This window comes from Eriocheir sinensis, chromosome 24 (assembly GCF_024679095.1).
Source record: "Eriocheir sinensis breed Jianghai 21 chromosome 24, ASM2467909v1, whole genome shotgun sequence".
Taxonomy (NCBI): domain Eukaryota; kingdom Metazoa; phylum Arthropoda; class Malacostraca; order Decapoda; family Varunidae; genus Eriocheir; species Eriocheir sinensis.
The window spans coordinates 18,707,792-18,731,626 of NC_066532.1; the positions used below are offsets into that span (position 1 = coordinate 18,707,792).

At 42.1% G+C, this 23,835-nt stretch overlaps 1 protein-coding gene and 1 long non-coding RNA gene across 5 annotated transcripts in view; one reads left to right on the top strand and one right to left on the bottom strand.

The window, feature by feature from the left end:
- The window catches only part of LOC127003019 (uncharacterized), a 79,322-nt gene that overhangs the window by 53,524 nt on the left and 1,963 nt on the right, over positions 1-23,835 (bottom strand). The gene's annotated exons all lie outside the window — the stretch shown is intronic.
- LOC127003016 (uncharacterized) overlaps positions 8,009-23,835 on the top strand; it is a 56,777-nt gene continuing 40,950 nt past the window's right edge. The window contains exon 1 of the mRNA XM_050869371.1: positions 8,009-8,357. The gene's annotated coding sequence lies outside the window, so the exon portion shown is untranslated. The remainder of the gene's footprint in view (positions 8,358-23,835) is intronic.

Consider the following 23,835-nt stretch of genomic DNA (forward strand, 5'->3'; position numbering starts at 1 on the left):
TTAAAAGGGGGTTCTGTTTTGTCTGCAAAGAAGGGGATCTGTGTTGTTGTCTGTGCATTGGAAAGGGAGGGAGGTGTCTCAGTCATGTGCCGTCGGGTCTTTGAAGAGGGGGGTTAGATTCTAGGTTTTATGAAGGGGATTGGGTGGCTGCCGGGCATTGGAAAGGAGAAAGGTACGGTAAGTTCTGTTCGGTCGGGGTAATATAGAAGGAAGTTGTGTTGTTGTTGGGGGATTGGAAAGGGAGGGAGGCATATTGTTCTGTGCTTTCATCTTTCTTCATTTTCTTCTTCTTTTCCTCCATTTCTCCTCCCTCTTTCACTGTACTTCTGATCGCCCCGCTCCCACTATTATCGTTTTCATACGTGCATTCCTTTGATAGTACGTCTACCTCATCCAATGCACCTCTAATCCCACCGCTGCCACCATTGTACCATCTTTATATGCATCCTATATTAAAGCACCTACCTCTTCCAATGCACCTCTAATACCACCGCTGCCACCATTGTACCATCTTTATATGCATCCTATATTAAAGCACCTACCTCTTCCAATGCACCTCTAATACCACCGCTGCCACCATTGTACCATCTTTATATGCATCCTATATTAAAGCACCTACCTCTTCCAATGCACCTCTAATCCCACCACTGCCACCATTGTACCATCTTTATATGCATCCTATATTAAAGCACCTACCTCTTCCAATGCACCTCTAATACCACCGCTGCCACCATTGTGTATTATCCTTAAATGCATTCTATATTAGCACGCCCTCCCTACACTCTACATTGATCCCACTCCTGGCACCATTGTATCACCCTTACATGCATTCTATATTAGCACACTCCCTCTTGAGCTCTGCATCTGATCCCACCGCTGCCACCATTGTATCATCCTTACATTCACTCCATATAAGCGCTCCCCTCCTGCACTCTACCTCTGATCCCACTCCTGGCACCATTGTATTATCCTTACATGCATTCCATACTAGCGCGCCCCTCCTCGTGCACTCTATCTCTGGTCCCGTCGAACTGATTTACATCGTCGCCTGTTTACATTTAGCACACGTATAGCCTGGACGGTGGATTATGAACCTTCTGACTGTATAAATTCATCGTCATTCATACATGCGAGACAGATCGAACAACAACGAAAAAATTATACTCTACTTCCTTTTGCATCCGATAACATACTCACATACCGAAAAAAACACTCTTGGCAAACAGATGAGTGAGTGAGGTGAATTATCAAACGTTCGACACACACACACACACACGCACGCACACGCACACGCACACACACACACAATTAATTCGTAGTTGCATAAATTTTCTCCAGACTTACGCAACACACACACACACACACACACACACACACACACACACACTGAATAAACACCCGCATTGCATTATTTTCCAACCCACTAGATTAACCAGACTCTGAGAATCGCTTGAAGGATCTAGAATGAAGAACAACATATATCTTGTCGACGTGATCTGGCTAATAGAAGAGGAGGAGGAAGAGGAGGAAGAGGAGGAGATATGTGGTGGGGGAAGGATGTTGAAGGCGGAGGAGGAAATGATTGGGGAGATGCCGTAGGTGATGAGAGATGAAGGTGGTGATGATGTTTGAAAGAAAAAAATGGTACGAGATATTGGTGGTGATGATGATAAAGCGGTGTTCATATAGTGTGTGGGAGAGGAAGAACTAGATGATTAGTATAGAATGAAGTTAAGAGAAATATGGAAGGGGAGGGAGAGAAAGGGGAATGAATGCGTTGGGTGTATGTAGAAGTATTGGATCCGGTTCTTAAAAGTATTGAGTCCTTTGGTAAGAGGTTCATATTAATAGAAGCGTTTAAGTACGTAGATGTGTGTGTTAAATGATCCAGTTCCTTTAAGTATAGTCTCTGGATACCGGTTAATAGAGCTCAATGTAAAGGGGATTTAAAGACCAAGGTTTCAAGACAGGTTTCAAGACAAAGGTTTCAAGACAAAGGTTTCAAGACAAAGGTTTCAAGACAAAGGTTTCAAGACAAAGGTTTCAAGACAAGGATTTCAAGACAGGTTTCAAGACAAAGATTTCAAGACACAGGTTTCAAGACAAAGATTTCAAGACAAAGATTTCAAGAGAGATTTTAAGACAGGTTTCAAGACATAAGAATAAAGACACAGGTAGAAGGTATTAAAGGTGGAGGAGGAGGAGGAGGAGGAGGAGGAGGAGGAGGACAGGTAAGGCATCAACAGGTGTGAGTAAGGTGTGATGACTCAGCATTTTCCACTTCGGTAATAATTAAGCCTTTTTTTTCCCTTTTTTATGCCTCTGAGCTTCCTCCTTTACTGAGAGAGAGAGAGAGAGAGAGAGAGAGAGAGAGAGAGAGAGAGAGAGAGAGAGAGAGAGAGAGAGAGAGAGAGAGAGAGAGAGAGAGAGAGTGTAAAATAAAAACAAAAGACATACAGGAAATGAACGCGTTGTGTACCGGACAGAGTCGGTTTCTTATACGTCTTAAAGAAGAGAATTAGATACGTTTTCTTCCGTTTCCGTTTTCTTCTTTAATAACGAATTCGATAACAACAACAACAACAACATTGACACTAACAATAACAACACTAACACTAACACCACCACCACCAACACCAACAATAACAATAACAACAACAACAACACTAACAACACCACCACCACCAACAACAACAACAACACCAACAATAACAATAACAACAACAACAACAACAACAACAATAACAAACGTTCGCCACATTGTTCCGGTTGTTTTTGTTTTCATTTTTTTATAACGAAATCGAAAAAAAAAGATTGTTCGCCGCATTCAGTTCTTTCCTTTGTTTTTGTTTTCATTTTTTATAACGAAATCGAAAAAAAAAAAAAAAAATTGTTCGCCGCATTCACTTCTCCCGGGTGTGTTTTCTTCCTTGATAGCGAGTTCAGTAATAAAACATTCGCCCACATTGTCTTTCATGGTTCTTTCTTTTTCTTTTTTTATAACGAATTCGATAAAGAAACATTCACCACATTCATTCACTCCGCATTCATTTTCTTCTTTTAATAACGAATTCGAAAAAAAAAAAATCAGTACATGTAGAAAATCGTGGTTATGTTATTTTTTTCTTTATTAACGAATTCCATAAAAGAACGTTAGTCTACTATAGCGCACTTTCTAATAACGAATTCGATATAAAACGTTACTATAGCGAATCCGGAGTGCTTCTTTTTAATAATGAATTCGAATAAAAAAAGAAAAAATCAGTTCCTATAGCAAATCCAGGTTATTTTTTTTTCTGTAATAACGAATTCGATAATAAAACGTTTCTATAGCAAAGCCGGATTATTTTTTTCTTTACGTTAACGACTTGAATAAAAAACGTTACCATAGCAAAGCCGGGTAACGTTTTTTTTCCTTTACGTTAACGAATTGAATAAAAAACGTTACTGTAGCAAAGTCGGGCTATTTTTTTTCCTTTACGTTAACGAATTGAATATAAAAAAAAACCGTTAACGAATTGAATAAAAAACGTTACTATAGCAAAGCCGCGTTATTTTTTTTCCCTTACGTTAACGAATTGAATAAAAAAAAAACGTTAACGAATTGAATAAAAAACGTTAACGAACTGAATATAAAAAAACGTTACTATAGCAAAGCCGGGTAACGTTTTTTTTTCTTTACGTTAACGAATTGAATATAAAAACGTTACTATAGCAAAGCCGGGTAACGTTTTTTTTTCTTTACGTTAACGAATTGAATATAAAAACGTTACATAGCAAAGCCGGGTAACGTTTTTTTTCCTCTACGTTAATGAACTGAATAAAATAACGTTACATAGCAAAACCGGGTAACGTTTTTTTCTTTACGTTAACGAACTGAATAAAAAAAAGTTACCACAGCAAGTCCGGGTTACGTTTTCCTTAATAACGAATTCAGAAGAAAAATCGTCACTCTTGCGCGCATGTCTTACGTCATAACATTATACAGAAGTGACGCTCATCATACATTAATTCTTTTCACGCAATGATCAAGTCTTGCTGTGCTCGCTCAGTAAAATATACATCAATAAATAAATACATAAATAAATAAGAATAAACCAAACTGTACATTCTACTTTTCTTAAATTTCCCTGTTTGCTTGATTTTTTTTCCCGATGTTTGAGTCTACCCATCAGTCAGGTTTTATTTATCTATATCTACTTTTCTATCTTCTTTATCCCCTTTATCCTCCATTCTTCTTCTCTTTCGTAAGTGTATTTGTTATATTTCGCCTCTACCTATTGCACTCTTTGATGATGGTGATGGTGATGATGATGATGGTGGTGGTGATGGTGATGATGGGGGTCCCTTCTTCAGGATTCGTTGTGGTAAATGTATTCAAAGTCATTCCACATGGTCTATTTCATCCACATTCTCTCTCTCTCTCTCTCTCTCTCTCTCTCTCTCTACAACAACAACTTCAGCCTCCCTCTCTCCCTGCCACTTCCCCTTCCCTTCCACCCTCCTTTCCCTCCGTCCCTTTCCTCCGCGTCCCACATTCCCATTCCACATTAGGGCAAAAAAGAAAAAAAAGAGAAAAAAAGGAGAAAAGAGAAAAAAAGTAGCAGAGAAGCGGAAAACTCGAGCTTTTTGAAGAGAAATGTGTAACAGCGATGCGGGCGATTCTTTGTCATGAGTGGATATGGGCTGCGGGGGAGGGGGGGGAAAGGGGGGAGGGGGGGTAAGGGAGGGAGGGAGGGAAGGGGGGTGAAGGAAGGAATGGGTGATGAAAGAAGGGGTGGGTGGGGGGAAGCATGTATCGTGGGTGTAAGGCGTGGGGGAGGGGGTGTAAGTATGAGGGGGTGTAAGGGAGGGGAGAGGAAATGGGGGGGGAGTGAAGGGGGAGGGAGTATGTATCGTGAGTGTAAAGTATTGTGGGTGGGTGTGGGTGGGGGATCGTGGGTGTATTGTGGGTGTAAGTAGGGCCATGGTGGTGTGGTGAAGTGTACTGTGGGTGTAAGTGTGTGTGTGTGTGTGTGTGTGTGTGTGTGTTTGTGTGTAGGTGTGTGAGTGTAGGTGTAAGGGATTGTGTGTGTGTGAGGGTATGAGCTGCGTGCGTGTGTGTGTGTGTTTGTGCGTAGGTGCGTGAGTGTAGCGTTAGTGTACTGAGCGTAAAAACCGTGAATATACTACAGCGAGCATAAGTGTTGACCTGGGTGTAGCTACAAGGTGTATATAACTGTGAAGTGGGGATGGTGTTAAGTGTACTGGGGATAGCGTTGTGTAGTGGAATAGTGTAATGGATGTGTATAGTGGAGTGAAGTGTATAGTGTAGACTGTAGAGTGTTGGGTAGTGTAATGGAGGTGTACAGTGTAGCGTTATGTACCGTATAGTGTTCAGGTATAGTGTAATTAAATCAGTGTAGTGTAGTATATAGAAGCCGTGTGTATCTCCGTACTGTCCGAGTGTACCGGGTGTAAGGAAGTGTACTGGGTGTGTGTCTTGAAATGGTGGGTGTGGATGGGTGTGTCCAGTACTGATGGTGGTTGTACCTGGGTGTTCTGGGCTAGTGGGTGTTGATGGGTGTGTCCAGTACTGATGGTGGCTGTACCTGGGTGTTCTGGGCTAGTGGGTGTTGATGGGTGTGTTCTGTGCTAGTGGGTGTACCTGTGTGTGTTCTGGGCTAGTGGGTGTAGATGGGTGTGTTCTGTGCTAGTGGGTGTACCTGGGTGTGTTCTGTACTAGTGGGTGTAGATGGGTGTGTTCTGTGCTAGTGGGTGTACCTGGGTGTGTTATGTGTTAGTGGGTGTAGATGGGTGTGTCTAGTACTGATGGTGGCTGTACCTGGGTGTGTTCTGTGCTAGTGGGTGTAGATGGGTGTGTTCTGGGCTAGTGGGTGTAGATGGGTGTGTTCTGGGCTAGTGGGTGTAGATGGGTGTGTATGTGCCCGTAATTGACCCCTCTTTCGGCCACCTCCTCGGATTCTTTACAGGAGCATCAAGTAGCGTTTTTTTTATTTATTATTGTTTCCTTTTTTGTGTGCCCTTGTGCTGTCTCCTTTGCTGTAAAAAAAAATAATGAACTAAAGGATGTGTAGATGGGTGTAGCGAAGCCTTGAATATACTGGGAATTATCCATAAGGCTTGAGTATATACTAGCAATGATATACACCTCAGAAACAAACAAACAGGGAGGTAGTGTAGCCAGGTGTAAAACTTCATGTAATATAGCATACCTGTTGTGTAGCGTATATACAGGTGAGGGGGCGAGAGGTATCGGGGGGGGATAGAGAGAGAGAGAGAGAGAGAGAGAGAGAGAGAGAGAGAGAGAGAGAGAGAGAGAGAGAGAGAGAGAGAGAGAGAGAGAGGGGTGCAAGGTGGGGGTATGAGGGGGGTTCGGCCAGGTATCGGCTCATCAAAACCACTCGGCCAGGTAATATACAGGTGAGCTAACTTTCAGGTGTTGAAGTTTCCTAATTGACTTCGCGAGGTATTATATTTTTGAAAAGTTTTGGGGCCGAAATTAACAACACTCGCTCTCTCTCTCTCTCTCTCTCTCTCTCTCTCTCCCGGAAGATTAATCTGGAGGAGGAGGAGAAAGAGGAGGAGGAGGATCAAAGTTGGAGGAAGGGTAGGGAAGAAGACACAGAAAAGGAAGAGAAGAGGAGGAGGAAGAAGAGGAAGAGAATGTGGATGATGAGGAGGAGAGGAGTTTGAAGAGGAGGAGAGGAGGTGGAAAGGAGAAGGAAGAAACGAGGAGGAGGAGGAGAGAGTAAGAGCAAAGAAGAGGAAGAGGAGAGGAGGAGTAAAGACGATGGAAATGAGGAGAAGAAGAAGAAGAGGGGGAGGAAGAGCAGGAACGAAGGTAAAGAGAAGGAACTGAAGAAAGAAGAGAGACAAGGGAAAGAGGAGGAGGAGGAGGAGAGGAAGAGGAGGCAAATTCCACTTTTTTTGGCGCAATCTGATAAAGAGGAACAGCGAGCGGTTATAAAAGAAGATGAGGGAGCGGGTCGGAGGGTTCTCGTGGGCTAAGCTAAAGGCCATTACCATCACCACCATTGTTATCGTTTCTACTACTGGTGTTGGTAGTGCATGGCGGCGGCGGCGGCGGCGGTGGCGGTGGTGGTGGGGGCTGCACAGGCAAGCTTAAGGTTATACATAATTCCAGGTGCGTCGAAGTGGCCGGGGCGTTGGACAGGTGAGGCGAGGCTTTGTTCACTGAAGGATTAGCATAAGTGTGGAGGCGGCGGCGGCGGGCAACCTCCACAGAATTTATTATCAAGAGACGTGTCAGTGTCCCCAAGATGGTTTACCGGCAGCAGCAGCAGCAGCAGCAGCAGGAGGAGGAGGAGGAGGAGGAGGAGGAGGAGTGAGGAGGAGTGGTCCGGTTTGAAGGAAGGAGGGAGGGGGGGGGGAGGGGCAGCAACATGGCGCTTGGTGGGCGTCCCTGTGATCAACAAATCCGGCATTAATCGCACATGAGCGGCTCATTGTAATACTGATGAGCGCCGCGGCTCAGCACTCAGCGCGCGTGGCCGCCTCCACAAATGGCGAGGCGCTGCGCCCCGCGGCCGATGCTGACTTTCCACTCCGCGGCGCGGACTCCTGATGCGGGTCGTTACGAGGCCGCGGCTCACTTGGAATATGTAAAGCCGTGATGGGCGCCGCCAGGTGTGTGTGTGTGTCTGTGTGTGTGTGTATGTGTCCGGCGGGGCGGGGCGCCCTCCACCGCCCCGCCACCTGCCGTGGTGGGCGGGCCGCCACCACGCCCCCGCGCCCTCCCCGCCACCGCCCGCCGGGCTCTAAATCACGGCCTCCATTTTAAAGCGTGTTCGTTTTAAAGTTAACCCGTTCAGTGGGTGCCTCTGGCCGGGGGTGCCACTGGCCCCGCCCCGGCGCCGAGCCGGCCAATCCCCGGCCAGATTTAAACCGGTAAAAAACGCGGGTGGGCCCGACCTGCAGGGAAGGGCGGCGGTGATTGGGCGCCGCGCCGCGCCGCCGCGCACGCGCTGCCTCCCGATGACTGAAGAACGCGCGCGGCGACCACTTGCGTGAAATTGAATTTTGTAGCGTGAGTGGCTGCGGGTGAGGAGTCAGTTGTCGTGTGCAGTGCGTGGCGGCGGAGGTGCGCGGCCCAGCGGATCAAGTCACTGCCGCGGCCCCACACACGGACACACATACATACACACACACGCACATAGGCCACCATCGATCCAGCCACTCAGCAGGCCGCCGCCGCCAGCCGCCGCCGCCGCCGCTAGATGGTGCCACTCATCTCCGCGACCAACTTTCCCGGCCGTCAGTAGCAGTAGAGACTTTATCGCCGTGGGCCATACGCCCTCCCCTGCGCGCCCGCGGCCACACATGTCCCTCGAAACGTGAGTACCCACACGCCGTGACGCGCCGCGGCGGCCCTGGGCGGGGCTGCGGCGGCGTGCGGCGGGCGTGAGTGTGTGACAGGTAACAGGCGGCGTGGCCCGAGGAGGCGAGGGGCGCGGGAGGCCCATAGCCGAGTGTATGGAGGCGGGAGGCACCATAGAACGCCGCCCAGCCTGCACATTGTTGCCGGCCAGCGCCCGTCCGTCAGGTGGGCGGCAGGTGCGGGGAGCGCTAATGAGCCTCGGGTCACGCGGGGCGCCCATACAACACCCGGCAGGCGATGTATGGGCGGCCGACAAGGAAATATGGAGGCTATGGATCACCGGGGCGGAAAGGACGAGGGTGAGGCGGGCTGGGCGGCGGGCGGAGCGTGGGGGGCGAGGGGGGCGTAGGGGCGGCGTGCATGTGTGCGGGGCGCGGGGAGGCATGACACAGCGGCAGGCAGGAGTCCGGCGCTGAAACTTCCTCTTAACTTTAAACTTGAGAATCGTCGTGCTTTTGGTAGTCTGGCAACGCCGCCCGCCAATACTCTCTCTCGCGTAAAATAATCCTCAGATGTGAAAAAAAATGTTATCCTTAAACCTATTTCTTTTTCGCATATAATAATAATAATAATAATAATAATAATAATAATAATAACAAAGCTTCTATATCGTACAAGAACCTCAAGTTATTTCTTTTTCGGCATTTTATTTCCCTCATTATTTGCCTTTTAATTCTCAAAGTCGATCAAATTTTAAGCCTTATTAACCTTTTTTATCGTTTTGACAACCACCTTGACCTGACCTCGTATTGCAGGGGGGGGGAGGGGGGTACTTTAGCACACACACACACACACACACACACACACACACACACACACACACACACACACACACACACACACACAGGGCGAGATTTTCTGATTTTTTTATTTATTTAGTCAAACACGAAAGCTATAAATAAGAGTGATGTGAGGTGCTTGTTCTCTCTCTCTCTCTCTCTCTCTCTCTCTCTCTCTCTAAAGCGAAAACCGGAGAAAGACAACATTCATATTTCCTCCTTAAACTTTGCGAACATACACACACACACACACACACACACACACACACACACACACACACACACATACACACTCATATTGACGTTTTGTTCTCTAATCATTTTAAAACTTATTATTCTTCCCTATGTGTGTGTTTGAGAGAGAGAGAGAGAGAGAGAGAGAGAGAGAGAGAGAGAGAGAGAGAGAGAGAGAGAGAGAGCGGCGTCAATTCGATTTTTCAGTTCTCTAAAAACGTTTATGTCTGTGTGTGTGTGTGTGTGTGTGTGTGTGTGTGTGTGTGTGTGTGTGTGTGTGTGTGTGTGTGTGTGTGTGTGTCGGTCTTTATGTATGTGTGTACGTATGTCTGTGTTTATGTTTGTAGGGAGTGTATGTTCTTATGTATGTATGTATGTTTGTTTTTAGGTGTGTGTGTGTGTGTGTGTGTGTGTGTGTGTGTGTGTGTGTGTGTGTGTGTGTGTGTGTGTATCTATATTTATGTCACGTCTGTGTGAATGCTGAACTCTTTTCTTTTTTTCTTTTTTGCCTGGTAACATTATTATTTTTTATCTGGCAACACCTGTTTTCTTTTTTTGAGGTGAGAGAATAAATTTAAAGTGGCGGCAGGTGTGTGTGTAGGGGGGGGGGGGCTGAACAGGTGTTTGTATCTTGTTATATATCATTATCACTGTTGTTGTTGTTGTTGTTGTTGTTGTTGTTGTAATAGTGAAAGTGTTACGGACAAAAAGTGAATTCGTGTTTGTCGAAATAAGTAAAAAAAAAATGTCATGCAATCATCATTAACACACACACACACACACACACACACACACACACACACACACACACACACACACACACACACACACATCACAATGGGAGGGAGAAAGAAAAGGGAGGAGGGAGAGAGGGAAGGGAAAAGGGAAAGCGAATTGAGGGAGGAGGGAGAGAGGGAGGGGAAGAAGGAGGAGGGAGAGAGAGGGAAGGGATGGAGGAAAGAGAGAAAAATATGTAACACTTGTGAAAACATTGCAAAAAAAAAAAAAGAAAAAAGATAGATGACAATGATTGATCGCTGTGAAAAAATTATAGTTGTAGTACCGGCAGTAGTAGTAGTAGTAGTAGTAGTAGTAGTAGTAGTAGTAGTAGTAGTAGTAGTAGTTACTGAAATACTAATAAAAATAACCCATGACAATAAGACAAGAAGGGAAGGGAAGGAAAGGAAAGGAAAGGCAAGTAAGAGAAGGGAAGGGATAGGGAAGGGAAAGTAAGGGAAGGAAAGGAAGAAAGGGAAGGGAAGGGAAGGGAAGGAAAGGAAGGTAAGGGAAGGGAAAGTAAGGGAAGGAAAGGAAGGTAAGGGAAGGGAAGGGAAGAAAGGTAAGGTAAGGTAAGGTAAGGGAAGGGAAGGGAACGATGTAACGAATCAATTGAAACTGAAAACAGAATAAAAAAAGTTAAGTAGAGAAAGAAAATGAAGAAGAGGAGGATAAGCAGAATTAAGGAAGAAGAGGAAAGGACGAAACAAGGGGAGAAGGGGGATGAAAAAGAAAAAAAGGAGGAAGAGGATTATGACGAAGAAAAAGAGGAGGAAAAAAATTGAAAAGGAGGAGGAGGAGGAGATAAAGCAGGAATAAAGGAGAGGATACAGTAATAGGCGCAGGAGGAAGAGAAGCAGAAAGTAGAAGAAAACAAGAGGAGAAGGAGGAAGAGAAGGAAAATAAGGAAGAGGAGAAGAAACAAAACCAGGAAGAGTAGCAACAGGCAGGAGGAGGAGGAGGAGGAGGAGGAGGAGGAGGAGAACGACATGGCAAAGGAGGAGGAAGGAAGGAGAAGAAGACAAAAGAGGATCGGAGGAGGAGAACGAGATGGCGAAGGAGGAGGAGGAAGGAGAAGAAGAAGAATGAGAAGAAGACGAAGGAGGAGGAGGAGGAAGAGGAGGAGGAGCATAAGGAAAATAAAAAAAAAGTTAAGCGCCATCTTGTATTTGAAATTTAAGTTTAGACAAAAAAAATTCCGCCTCTACATTTGCAACAGAGCCAACCAGGTGTGTGTGTGTGTGTGTGTGTGTGTGTGTGTGTGGCGGAGACAAGAGCACACACACACACACACACACACACACACACACACACACACACACACACACACACACACACACACACACAGACACGTGGCCAACGCTTGCTTCCCGAAAAACAAAACTATATAAAAAACAAAACATAGCTTCACTTTTTATATATTTTTCGATGCGGTTTCGCCTTTGTATTCATGACACTCTCTCTCTCTCTCTCACCTGCATATAATCGCTCTTAATGCATCGCTAATGACCAGCATGCAATATTTTCTCGTTTTTATCATTTATGTGTATCAAGAACCCAGTCACCCAGTCAGTCAGTCAACCAGTCAGTCAGTCAGTCAGTCATACAGTTAGTCAAGTGTTCGTAGTCTGCTATCCACGCGAACCGCCCGCCAGCCAATTAAGTCAGTCAGTTAATCCAGCCAGTCAGTCAGTCAGTCAGGCGCTCCTACAGTCTGTTACATATTCAGTCAGTCAGTTGGTAAGCCAGTTAGTTTTCCAGTTAGTTTTAAGTCTTTTCTCGCATCCAAAATTTCGTTAAGTAAGAACCCAGTTAGTCAGTCAATCAGTCAGTCCTCCGTCAGTCAGTCAGTTAGTCAGTTTTAAGCCTTTTCTCGCATCCAAAATTTCGTAAGTAATCCAGCCAGTCAGTCAACCAGTCAGTCAACCAGTCAATCCTCCTTCAGTCATTTAGTCAGTCAGTCCTCCTTCAGTCAGTTAAATAGTCAGTTAGTCAGTTTTAAGCCTTTTTCTCGCATCCAAAATTTCGTATGTAACCCAACCAGCCAGCCAGTCAGTCAACCATCCTACACTCCAGTCATCCAAATCGCTACCAGCATCCAAATTTCTCACGCTTAACAACCCCATCCGTCAATCAACCACGGAGTCGGTCATTCACCCACTCGGTTAGTCATCCATCTCCATATTTTCATCCTAATTCTGTATGCTCACCTTAATGCAATATTTTTTTACCCTAATTCTGTGTTTTCACCTCAAAATTTCACCCTGCAATCCAACCAGTTATGGGCACAAGAAAAGCAGAGAGGGAAGAAGAAACTGCAGTAGGAATAGGAATAGGAACAGCAGTAGTAGTAGTAGGAGTATAAGGAGGAGGAGGAGGAGGAGGAGGAGGAGAGTATAAGGAGGAGAGGAGGAGGAGGAGGAATGAATAGATATACATATCGCTTGTAATTTTCTCTCTCTCTCTCTCTCTCTCTGTATACTCAAAATAACACTTATCTTTGCTATACTGAAGGTAAACACACACACACACACACACACACACACACACACACACACACACACACACACACACACACACACACACTGACCTACAAGAATGACCTGCGTTGACCTACTCTCGTTGCCTCTAAACCGTCGACCTGATAATCGTAAAGAGGTGAAACATCGACATTTTATTTATATATTTTTGGATTTATATAAAGTACAATTTTTTTCTAACTTCTCGTAATTTAAAAAGTAAGATAAGTGCGTACCTGTAATGATGGTGGTGAGTAAATATCTATCTATATCTATCTATTTATCTATCTATCTACTTTTTACTGTCTAGCTAAAATACGCGATCATATAGTTTTTCGAAGTTCCCAGTTATTATTATTTTTTTTTATCATGCGATTCTACAGGTAACTTTTAAGATGTGGTCGGCAATATTAATCTATCTACATCATTATTTATTTATGTCTATCTATACAAAAACCTAAACGCCGTCAAAGTTCTTCAAAATTTTCATATCATTGTTATTTGGTTCTACAATTATGCGATGGAGGAATTGTCACCTTAATTGCTATAGGTTGTGGTTATTTAATTATCTATCTATCTCTATCTATCTATCTATCTACACGTAAGACAAAAAATACAGTAACCCATGACAATACTTTTTTGCTCAAAGGGACATGTTGTGGTTATTCAATTATCAATCCATCTATATCGATCTATCTATCTATCTACACGTAAGACAAAAAATACAGTAACCCATGACAATACTTCTTTGCTCAAAGGGACATATTGTGGTTATTCAATTATCAATCCATCTATATCTATCTATCCATCTATATCGATCTGTCTATCTATCTACACGTAAGACAAAAAATACAGTAACCCATGACTATACTTTTTTGCTCAAAGGGACAGGTTGTGGTTATTCAATTATCTATCCATTTATATCTATCTATCTATCTACACGTAAGACAAAAAATACAGTAACCCATGACTATACTTTTTTGCTCAAAGGTACAGGTCGACGGGAAGACTATACTTGTTGGGTCATTCGTCACTTCTTTACACTCTTAACTAAATTAATATATGCTACGGAGATGAGCACTGAGGTCACGCGCGGCTAGCCTATACCTCTACCTCTACCTTCATATCATCTATCTTCAAAAATTATGTTCAATGTCGGTTATCCGTCTCTCTTCTTCAGTCTTAATTAAAATATATATATGCTACGGGGATGAGCACCGGGGCGACGCGCAGCTAGCCGATGCCCTTTACCGTACCTTTTATTTCAGCATATTCGAAAATTACGTTCTATTTCAGTTCGGCTTTTCTATACTTCTTTCGTTACTTGTTTTCATTTCGCTGTAGGAGTTGCGTTGTTTTCTCCGTATTCCTGCCAGAAACCTCAAGGCGATTTTTTTTTTACAGTGAATTCGATAAAGCAAGGCAAAATGAAACCCTTAACTTATTTATATCCTCATTTTCGTTTTGGTTTCATTTCGCTGTAAGTGTTGCGTTGTGTTCTACGTATTCCTGCCACTAACCTCAAGACGATTTTTTAGTTTTTCTTTTTACAGTGAAGTCGCTGAGGCAAGGCACTCCGTACTTTATTTTTACTCCAATTGATGTTATTTTGTTTTCATTTCGCTGTAGGAGTTGCGTTGTGTTCTTCGTATTTATGCTACAAACCTCAAGACGATTTTTCAGTTTTTCTTTTTACAGTGAATTCGCAAAGGCAAGTGAAAAAGAGACACCCTTAACTTATTTATATCCTCATTTTTGTTATTTGTTTTCATTTCGTTGTAGGAGTTGCGTTGTGTTCGTTTTTCTGCTACAAACCTCAAGACGATTTTTCAGTTTTTCTTTTTACAGTGAAATCGCTAAGGCAAGGCAAAATGACACTCTTAACTTATTTATATCCTTATTTTCGTTTTCTTTCAATTTTGTTTTCTTCGTATTCCTGCTACAAACCTCAAGACGGTTTTTCAGTTTCTTCCTTTTACAGTGAATTCGCAAAGGCAAGGCAAAATGACACACCGTATACCCCTTTTTATTTCTTTGATTCTCTCTTTCTCGGCGTCTCGGGTGTTTGAAGGCTGCTGAAGAGGCGGCTTATACAGTGTCCCTCCTTTCTCTCTACCGGCTTCGTCTCTTATACTTATAACAATAATAAACAGGGAATCAACTCAAGGGAAAACACATGAAACAAAACAAAAAGGAAAAAAATGTCCGTTCATCGCCTTTCCCGTAAAAAAAAAGGCAGAATTGAGTGACCTGACCTCGTGAGAAACTACAAAAAAACCCCTTGACTTAAAAACGAGAATGGAAAAATAACAGCATCGTCACTCTCATTAATAAACTGTCTAAGTCATTTTGCGGCGACTTCACTGAGAAAAGCCTTTAATTTGCTTAGTCAGGACACATTCTTGGTCTGACCGCGGGTACAAGGAAGCGGACGAAGGCTGGTTGGCAGTGTAGTGTCTGGTGTGTGTTTCTGTATAGTATAAGTTGTGGGAAGAAGGCGGGCTGGTAGTGTGGTTGGTGGTGTGTGCTGGTAAGGTAAGGTCAGGTGTAGTGAGGTGTCGTGTGGTGTAGCGTGATGTCGTGTAGTTTAGCGAGGCATCGTTTACACAGTGTATTCGGCAGATTGGCTCCTCGTCGTATAGCGAATTTTGTAGCCTTTTCTTGTTTCCATTCAATCATTTTTTCTTCTTTTTCATTCTTGTTACTAGTTTTTCTCCTTCCTTTGCGTTCTTTTTATCTCCCTTCTGTTGCCTGGTATTTGTTTTCCTTCCCTTCTTTTCCCTTCCGTTCCCTTCCCGTCTCTTTTCTTCTTTCCTTTCAACCATTATTTTCTTTTTCAGTCATGTTACGAATTTTTCTCCTTTACTTTGCGTTCTGTTTATCTCCCTTATTTCTTTTATCTCCCTTCTGTTGCCTGCTATTTGTTTTCCTTCCCTTCTCCCCCCTTCCGTTTTCTTCCCGTCTCTTTTCTTCTTTCCTTTCAACCATTTTTTTCTTTTTCATTCATCTTTCTAATTTTTCTCCTTCCTTTGCGCTCTTTTTTGTCTCCCTTCTGTTGCCTGCTATTTGTTTTCCTTCCCCTCTCCTCCCTTCCGTTCCCTTCCCGTCTCTTTTCTTCTTTCCTTTCAACCATAATTTTCTTTTTCATTCATCTTACTAATTTTTCTCCTTCCTTTGCCTTCTTTTTATCTCCCTTCTGTTGCCTGGTATTTGTTTTCCTTCCCTTCTTTTCCCTTCCGTTCCCATCCCGTCTCTTTTCTTCTTTCCTTTCAACCATAATTTTCTTTTTCATTCATCTTTCTAATTTTTCTCCTTCCTTTGCCTTCTTTTAATCTCCCTTCTGTTGCCTGGTATTTGTTTTCCTTCCCCTCTCCTCCCTTCCGTTCCCTTCCCGTCTTTTCTTCTTTCCTTTCAACCATAATTTTTCTTTTTCATTCATATTACTAATTTTTCTCCTTCCTTTGCGTTCTTTTTTATCTCCCTTATTTCTTTTATTATCCCTTCTGTTGCCTGGTATTTGTTTTCCTTTCCTTCTCTTCCCTTCCGTTCCCTTCCCGTCTCTTTCTATCCCGTACTGTCCCTTTTTTTCCCTTCTCCACATCTTCCCTTCTGCTCCAGTTTTACCTATCGCAAGGGAAAATGACACACCGTATTTTATTTTCTACTCCTATTTATGTTATTTTCCTTTTATTTCGCTGTAGGAGTTGCGTTGTTTGCTTCGTTTTCCTGCTACAAACCTCAAGACGATTTTTCAGTTTTTCTTTTTACAGTGAAATCGCTAAGGAAGACAAAATGAAACCCTTAACTTATTTATATCCCCATTCTCGTTTTGTTTTCATTTCGCTGTAGGAGTTGCGTTGTTTTCTTCGTTTTTCTGCTACGAACTTCAAGACGATTTTTCAGTTCTTATTTTTACAGTGATATCGCTAAGGCAAGACAAAAAATGACACCCCGTACTTTATTTCTACTCCCAAAAACAAACTTGGTCGCAGGACAGGAAGAAAACTGAAGAGCTCTCGCATTCCTCTCCTCCCGAAATTGACCCCTCTTTCGGCCACCTCTTTGGATTCTTTTTAGGTGCAGCGAGTAGCGGGCTTTTATTTATATTATCGCTTCCTCTTTTGTTTGTGCCCTTGAGCTGTCTTCGGTGTTGTAAAAAAAGATAATAACTGAAACCTATACTCCTAAACAGACATTAGAACTTACTGAAAAAAAAACCCACCGCCACCTTGACTTGAAAATAAATCGTGAAGCTAAAAAATAAGACTCGAAAAATAGGAAAGTAGGTCGCTGCTTAAGGGAATGAAATAAAAGCTGCGTTAATTTGAAACAGTCTGACCTACTCTTTAATGAATTGCTGACCTGAGGCACGGAGGAAAAAATATACCTTAAGAATAAACGGTAATTGCCAGTTAAAAATAATAAAGAACGTAAAGAGAAGAAGAAAAGGTATAGGAAAAAAAAAGAACAGGTATTTGAAATCTAAGAAGGAAAAAAACGGAGAAAAAGAAAAGAAGAAGGAAAAAGTAGAGAACAGGCATTTGAAATTTAAGAAGGAAAAAAACGGAGAAAAAGAAAAGAAGGAAAAAGTCGAGAACAGGTATTTGAAATCTAAGAAGGAAAAAACGAAGAGAAAAAGAAGAGAAGAAGTAGTAGGAAAAGAAAAGAACAGGCATTTGAAATTTAAGAAGGAAAAAACGAAGAGAAAAAGAAGAGAAGAAGAAGTAGGAAAAAGAAAAGAACAGGCATTTGAAATTTAAGAAGGAAAAAACGAAGAGAAAAAGAAAAGATGAAGAAGAAGGAAAAAGAAAAGAACAGGCATTTGAAATTTAAGAAGGAAAAAACGAGAAAGAGAAGAAGTAGGAAAAGAAAAGAACAGGCATTTGAAATTTAAGAAGGAAAAAACAAAGAGAAAAAGAAGAGAAGAAGAAGTAAGAAAAAGAAAAGAACAGGTATTTGAAATTTAAGAAGGAAAAAAACGAAGAGAAAAAGAAGAGAAGAAGAAGTAGGAAAAGAAAAGAACAGGCATTTGAAATCTAAGAAGGAAAAAAAAACGAAGAGAAAAAGAAAAGAAAAAGACGTAGGAAAAAGAAAAGAACGCATTTGAAATCTAACAAGGAAAAAAAAGAAGAGAAAAAGAAGGGAGAGGAGGGAAAACAGTTAAGTTGAAAACGGATCGGAAAGAAAACATGAAAAAAAAAAAAAACTAGACCGCTATTGGAAAACGAAAAAAAGGGAGCACAATTAAAATCGACCGCTCTGACCTCCCCTTCAGTATAAAGTTTTAAACCGAGACACACACAGGTTTTAAATTGTTGCACCGAAGCACAGAGGAAAAAATACACCAAGTTATAAACGGATTGGACGGAAAACATAAAATAAAAAAAATATAAACTAGACCGCTATTGGAAAACGAAAAAAAGGGAGCACTGTTAAAACCGACCGCTCTGACCTCCTTCGGTATAAACTTTTAAACCGAGACACACGTAAGTTTTAATACTGGAAAAAGAACGACTTGAAAATGGACGGTAAAGAAAATGGACAAAAGAAAAAGGAAGACTAGATCGCTTTAGAAAAAAAACCCAAAGTAAAACAAATTAAAGGGCGCTCGAACGTACTAGTAAAAGAGGATAAAAGTAAAGAAAAACACTTACTTGAAAATAAAATGTATAGAAAACCGCTCAAATAACAGCTGCTAAAGGAAAAACAAAACAAAACAGATTTGGAGAGCGCTCGAATCTACTCTGCCGAAAGAACCAAAATTGAAGTGATCTACTGGCCCCCCCCCAAGAAAAATAAATAATAATTACTAAAAAAAAATCATCTTCACGGTAAAGTTAACGTTAAAAAAATAATCTACTGTCCCCTCAAAAAAAAAAAAAAAAATACTAGAAAAAAAATCTTCACAGTAAAGTTAACGTTAAAAAAAACCCTGATAATTACTAGAAAAAAAATCATCTTCACGGTAAAGTTAACGTTCAAAAAACGTCAAAAAGCAACTCGCTGTGTGAAAGGAACAAACAAACTACAACAATCTGAAGTGCAATACATTATACCCGCGCGCTCTGACCTACTCCTGTGAACACTTTTGACCTAAAAAAAAAAATAAAAAAAATAAAAAAAATAAAAAGCGGGTCACCTCAACTCCCGCCAGCCTCCGTTCGCTCTCTGGGCTGTCCGCGGCGCCCTCGCACACCTGGCGGGCGGACGGACGGACGAGCGGACTGATTACCCTCATCACCTGTTGAACCCGCCGTCGTCGCCACCGCCGCCGCCGCCGCCACCGCCAGCCACCTGTGTTTCTTTTGATATTCCGACGCGTTAATCTTTTCTTTTATATTATTTCACTGTGTGTGTGTGTGTGTGTGTGTGTCACCTCGTAAATATGCAAGCTGGTGTTTCCTTTGTTATTTTTTTATCTGTTTTGACAATGCGTTCATGTTCTGCATGTGTGTGTGTGTGTGTGTGTGTGTGTGTGTGTGTGTGTGTGTGTGTGTGTGTGTGTGTGTGTGTGTGTGTGTTGTGAATTTTATTTATTTTATTTATTTTCGTCGTTTTGGGTGTAATTTTTTTTCTCGTTAATCTTCGGGTTAGTTTTATTTCGTTTGACTGTGTGTGTGTGTGTGTGTGTGTGTGTGTGTGTGTGTGTGTGTGTGTGTGTGTGTGTGTTATTTTATTTGTTTTCGTCGTTTTTTTTTTTCGTTAATCTTCGTGTAAGTTTTATTGCGTTCGACTGTCTTGTGTGTGTGTGTGTGTGTGTGTGTGTGTGTGTGTGTGTGTGTGTGTGTACCTTTAAACTTTCTTTCATCGTTCAGCTTTTATTACGTTTTCTATTAAATTCACGTCATTACTATTTTTTGAAAGCGGTAAACACGTATTATATAACGAATAACATCATCATCATCATCATCATCATCATCATCATCACGACCACAATCATCTTCACTTTTTCGACAATTTCGTTCGTTCAGTTTCGACAATTTTCGCTTCGTCACTTGTTCGCCAATGACGGTATTTAAATTTCCTTATCTCAGCTTACGGACAAACTGCTCTTTTTTTTCTTTAATATTTCAAAATCACATTCAAATTTATCTATCTCTACCTATCTATCTATCTATTTACTTGTAGCTCCAAATAGCATATAAATTAAACTGGTATACTCTCTTTATAATTTCAAAATATAACCCTTCATTACCCAGTACAATCTTATAATAATGTTAATGATAATACAACACTGCAATACACCAAAATAAAACCTTGAAATAGTGAAATGTGTTGAGGGAGGAAGAGGAGCGGAAAGGGAAGGGAAGGGAAAGGAAGGGAAAATGCGAGAAGAAAAAGAAGGGAAGGGAACACGCGAAGGGAAGAAGAAGAAAGGAATATGAAGAAAAGAAGAAGCGAAGGGTAGAAGGGGGAAAGAGAAGGGAGGTGATGTGTGGGAGTTACAAGGAAGATGAAGAAAGGGTGAAGAATAGGGAGATGGAAAGGAAGGGAAGATGATGGGAAGAAAGGAAGGGAATGTGAAAGTAAAAAGAAGGGAAGAAAAGACAAGAAAAGAAAACAATAAAGAGGAAGAAAGGGTGAAGAAAAGGGAGATAGAAGGGAAGGGAAGATGAAGGGAAGAAAAGAAGGGAATATGAAAGTAAAAAGAAGGGAAGAGAAGACAAGAAAAGATAAAGAGGGCAAGTGCGAGATCGGAAGGGAAGGGAAGGGAAGGGAAGACAAGGGAAGAGACGGGAAAGAAAAGGGAAGGGAAGGGAAAGAAAAGGGAAGGGAAAGAAAGAAAAGGGAAGGGAAGAAAAGGGAAGGGAAGGGAAAGAAAAGGGAAGGGAAGGGAAAGAAAAGGGAAGGGAAGGGAAAGAAAACAAAATCCAGGAAAACAAAATGAAAAAGAAAGAAAAACAGACGACGAAAAAAAAAACCCAAGAGAGGAAAAAAAGGAACAGAAATGAAAACCCAAAAAAAAAACAGAACTTGAAAATGAAAGAAAAAAAAATAGAGGGAAAGGATAGAAAAAAAAGGATACAAAATTTATCAGGCGGCGAGCAGTAATAGTAGTAGTAGTAGACGTAGTAGTAGTAGTAGTAATAGTAGTAGTAGCAGTAGTAGTAGCAGGAACATGACAAGAAAAGTTAGATTGAATGACTTGGCAATTTATACCTACCTGCCTGTCTCTCTCTCCCTCTCTCCCTTCCCTCCTCCTCCCTCCCTCCCTACCTGCATACGTACACCTGTGTCAACTTAACCAACAGGTGACATGCATAACTTTCACTTTCAACAACTTCATCAACACCTTCCCGTTTCTCGCCGCTGAAGGTTTGCAAAGAAGAAAAAACTTTCAACTTCTGTTTCATTTGATTTCCGCTTTGGTGAGAGAGAGAGAGAGAGAGAGAGAGAGAGAGAGAGAGAGAGAGAGAGAGAGAGAGAGAGAGAGAGAGAGAGAGAGAGAGAGAGAGAGAGAGAGAGAGAGAGAGAGAGAGCAAAAAGGTAAAAAGCAGAAAAAAGAAGAATATAAAGAAAGAGGAAGAAGAAAGAGGAAGAAGATAAATAAGGAAGTGAAGATGAACATAGATTAAGAAAGAGAGAGGAAGAGAAAAGACAATAGATAGGGTAGAAGGGTAAAAAAGATGGAAGGAGAAAGAGAAAAAAAGAGAATAGAAGAAAGGAAGGAAGGAAGGAAGGAAGGAAGGGAGGGAGAGTAAGAGGAAAGGAATAGAAGGATGGAAGGAAGGATAGATAGATAGGTGGGAGTTACAATGAAGGGAGAATAGGAAAAGGGTGAGAAACAGGGAGACAGAAAAAGGGGGAAAAAAGTGAAGGAAAAGAAAAGGAACCCGAATAAAATGACGTTGAAATAAAAAGAAAAAAAATGACGAGTATAAAAGAAAATAAATGAAAATAAAACGAGATAAAAACAGAAAAAGGAAAAAAAAAAATTCAGATCAAAGTAAAAAAAAGAGAAAAGAAAATTATACACCAAAAATAAGAAAAAAAGATGAGTTATATGATTCTGCTTTCACAATACACACACACACACACACACACACACACACATGCACACACACAAAGGGTGAAACAGGTGTGTGTGTGTGTGTGTGTGTGTGTGTGTGTGTGTGTGTGTGTGTGTGTGTGTGTGTGTGAGTCAGAGAGAGAGAGAGAGAGAGAGAGAGAGAGAGAGAGAGAGAGAGAGAGAGAGAGAGAGAGAGAGAGAGAGAGAGAGAGAGAGAGAGAGAGAGAGAGAGAGAGAGAGAGAAGGGAAAGGATAAGAAAAATAGGAAGAAATGGTAGGAGGAGGAGGAGGAGGAGGAGGAAGAGGAGGAGGAGGAAGAAGAGAAGGAAGACGTAGTTTAAGGAGTTAACATAAAACCAACAACAACAACACTATCAATCTCTCTCTCTCTCTCTCTCTCCTGACCCACCTAAAGAAATACAGTTCTCAACAGCTTTAAAACCCTCCTCCTCCTCCTCCTCCTCCTCCTTTTCTTCCTCCTCCTCCTCTTCCTCTTCTTTATATCTTTCTCCCGTTGGTAACAGTGACGAGAGAGAGAGAGAGAGAGAGAGAGAGAGAGAGAGAGAGAGAGAGAGAGAGAGAGAGAGAGAGAGAGAGAGAGAGAGAGAATCCTTTTCTAATTGGGCCCCAAAAAGAGAATATTATGAAAGATTCTACTTATTTTTCATCCATGCGGGTCTCTGTGTGTGTGTGTGTGTGTGTGTGTGTGTGTGTCGACCCCTATGCACTCAAAATCCATAGATACCTCAGCTACACCCATATCCACTCTTCCCCCATTTCCATCTTTCCCATTTCCCCCTATCCCATTTTTCCACCTCTCCGTTTTCCACACCTTACATCGTTCCACCTTTCCCATTTCCACTTCTCTCATATCCACTTCTCCCAATTTTCCACCTCTCTCATATCCACTTCTCCCAATTTTCCACCTCTCACATTTCCACTTCAATATCCACTTCCTTTCTACTGCTCTATCCTTCCTTTCCATTCTACTGTCCTCCTTTTCCCCTCTACTACCCTCCATTACCCTTCCTTTTCCACCCTTCCCTTCCCTTCCCTTCCACTACTCTTTCCCTTCCATCGCATTTCCTCACCATCGCTTTTCTCACCGTCCCTTTCCACTCTTCCCTTCTACTACCCTTTCTATTCCATCACTTTCTTCTATCCCTTTTTATCCTTCATTAATACCAGTGGGTCAAAAACTTTTCCTGGTTCCGACCCTAAAGTTTTGCCCTGGCCTGGTGACCCTAAATACGTAAACATATAGTATTTATTTCCAATTATTTTTTTTAGGTTATACTTCCAGATATAAGAACATAACATAAGAACATAAGAAGTAGGTCTGTACAAGTCAGCTCCTGTGAATCTAACCCCACCTAACATCACTGTCCATGAATTTATCTAATCTATTTTTGAATGTGACTATTGTATTGGCACTCACCACCTGACTGCCCAGCCTGTTCCACTCATCCATCACTCTGTTAGCAAGCCAAGTTTTGCCTATGTCCCTGTTGAATCTGAATTTACCCAGTTTGAACCCATTACTACGTGTCCTACCCGGTTCTCTCTCTCTCTTTTTTTATTTTTTTACATCAAAGGACGCGGCTCAAGGGCAACAAAAAGAGTACAAAAAAAAAAAAAAAAGGCCCGCTACTCACCGCTCCCACGAAAGTAAAGAGTAGCCAAAAGAGAGGTCAATTTCTTACCGTCAAAACTTTAATATCCCCCTTATCAAAGCCCTTCATCCATTTATAAACCTCGACCGAGTCTCCTCACACCCTTCGCCTTTCTAGATAATGCAGGTTTAATTGTTTACTATATGAGTTTATCCTCCGCCTCCTCGCTGTCTGGTCGGCGGACGAGTATCATACGTGAATGTTACTCGTGGGGCGTGCCGTGATGTGTGTGTGTGTGTGTGTGTGTGTGTGTGTGTGTGTGTGTGCTTTACTTCAACGCTACTTTTGTTGGTGTGTGTTTTGGAGTCTTCATGCTGTTTAGGAACCATCGCCTCACTCTTAGTTTTTCTTTCCTCTTCCTTACTTAATTTACTTTACTTTTACTTTACTTTTTACATAATTTACGTTTTCTTAATTTGCTTTTTCTTAATTTATTTTTTCT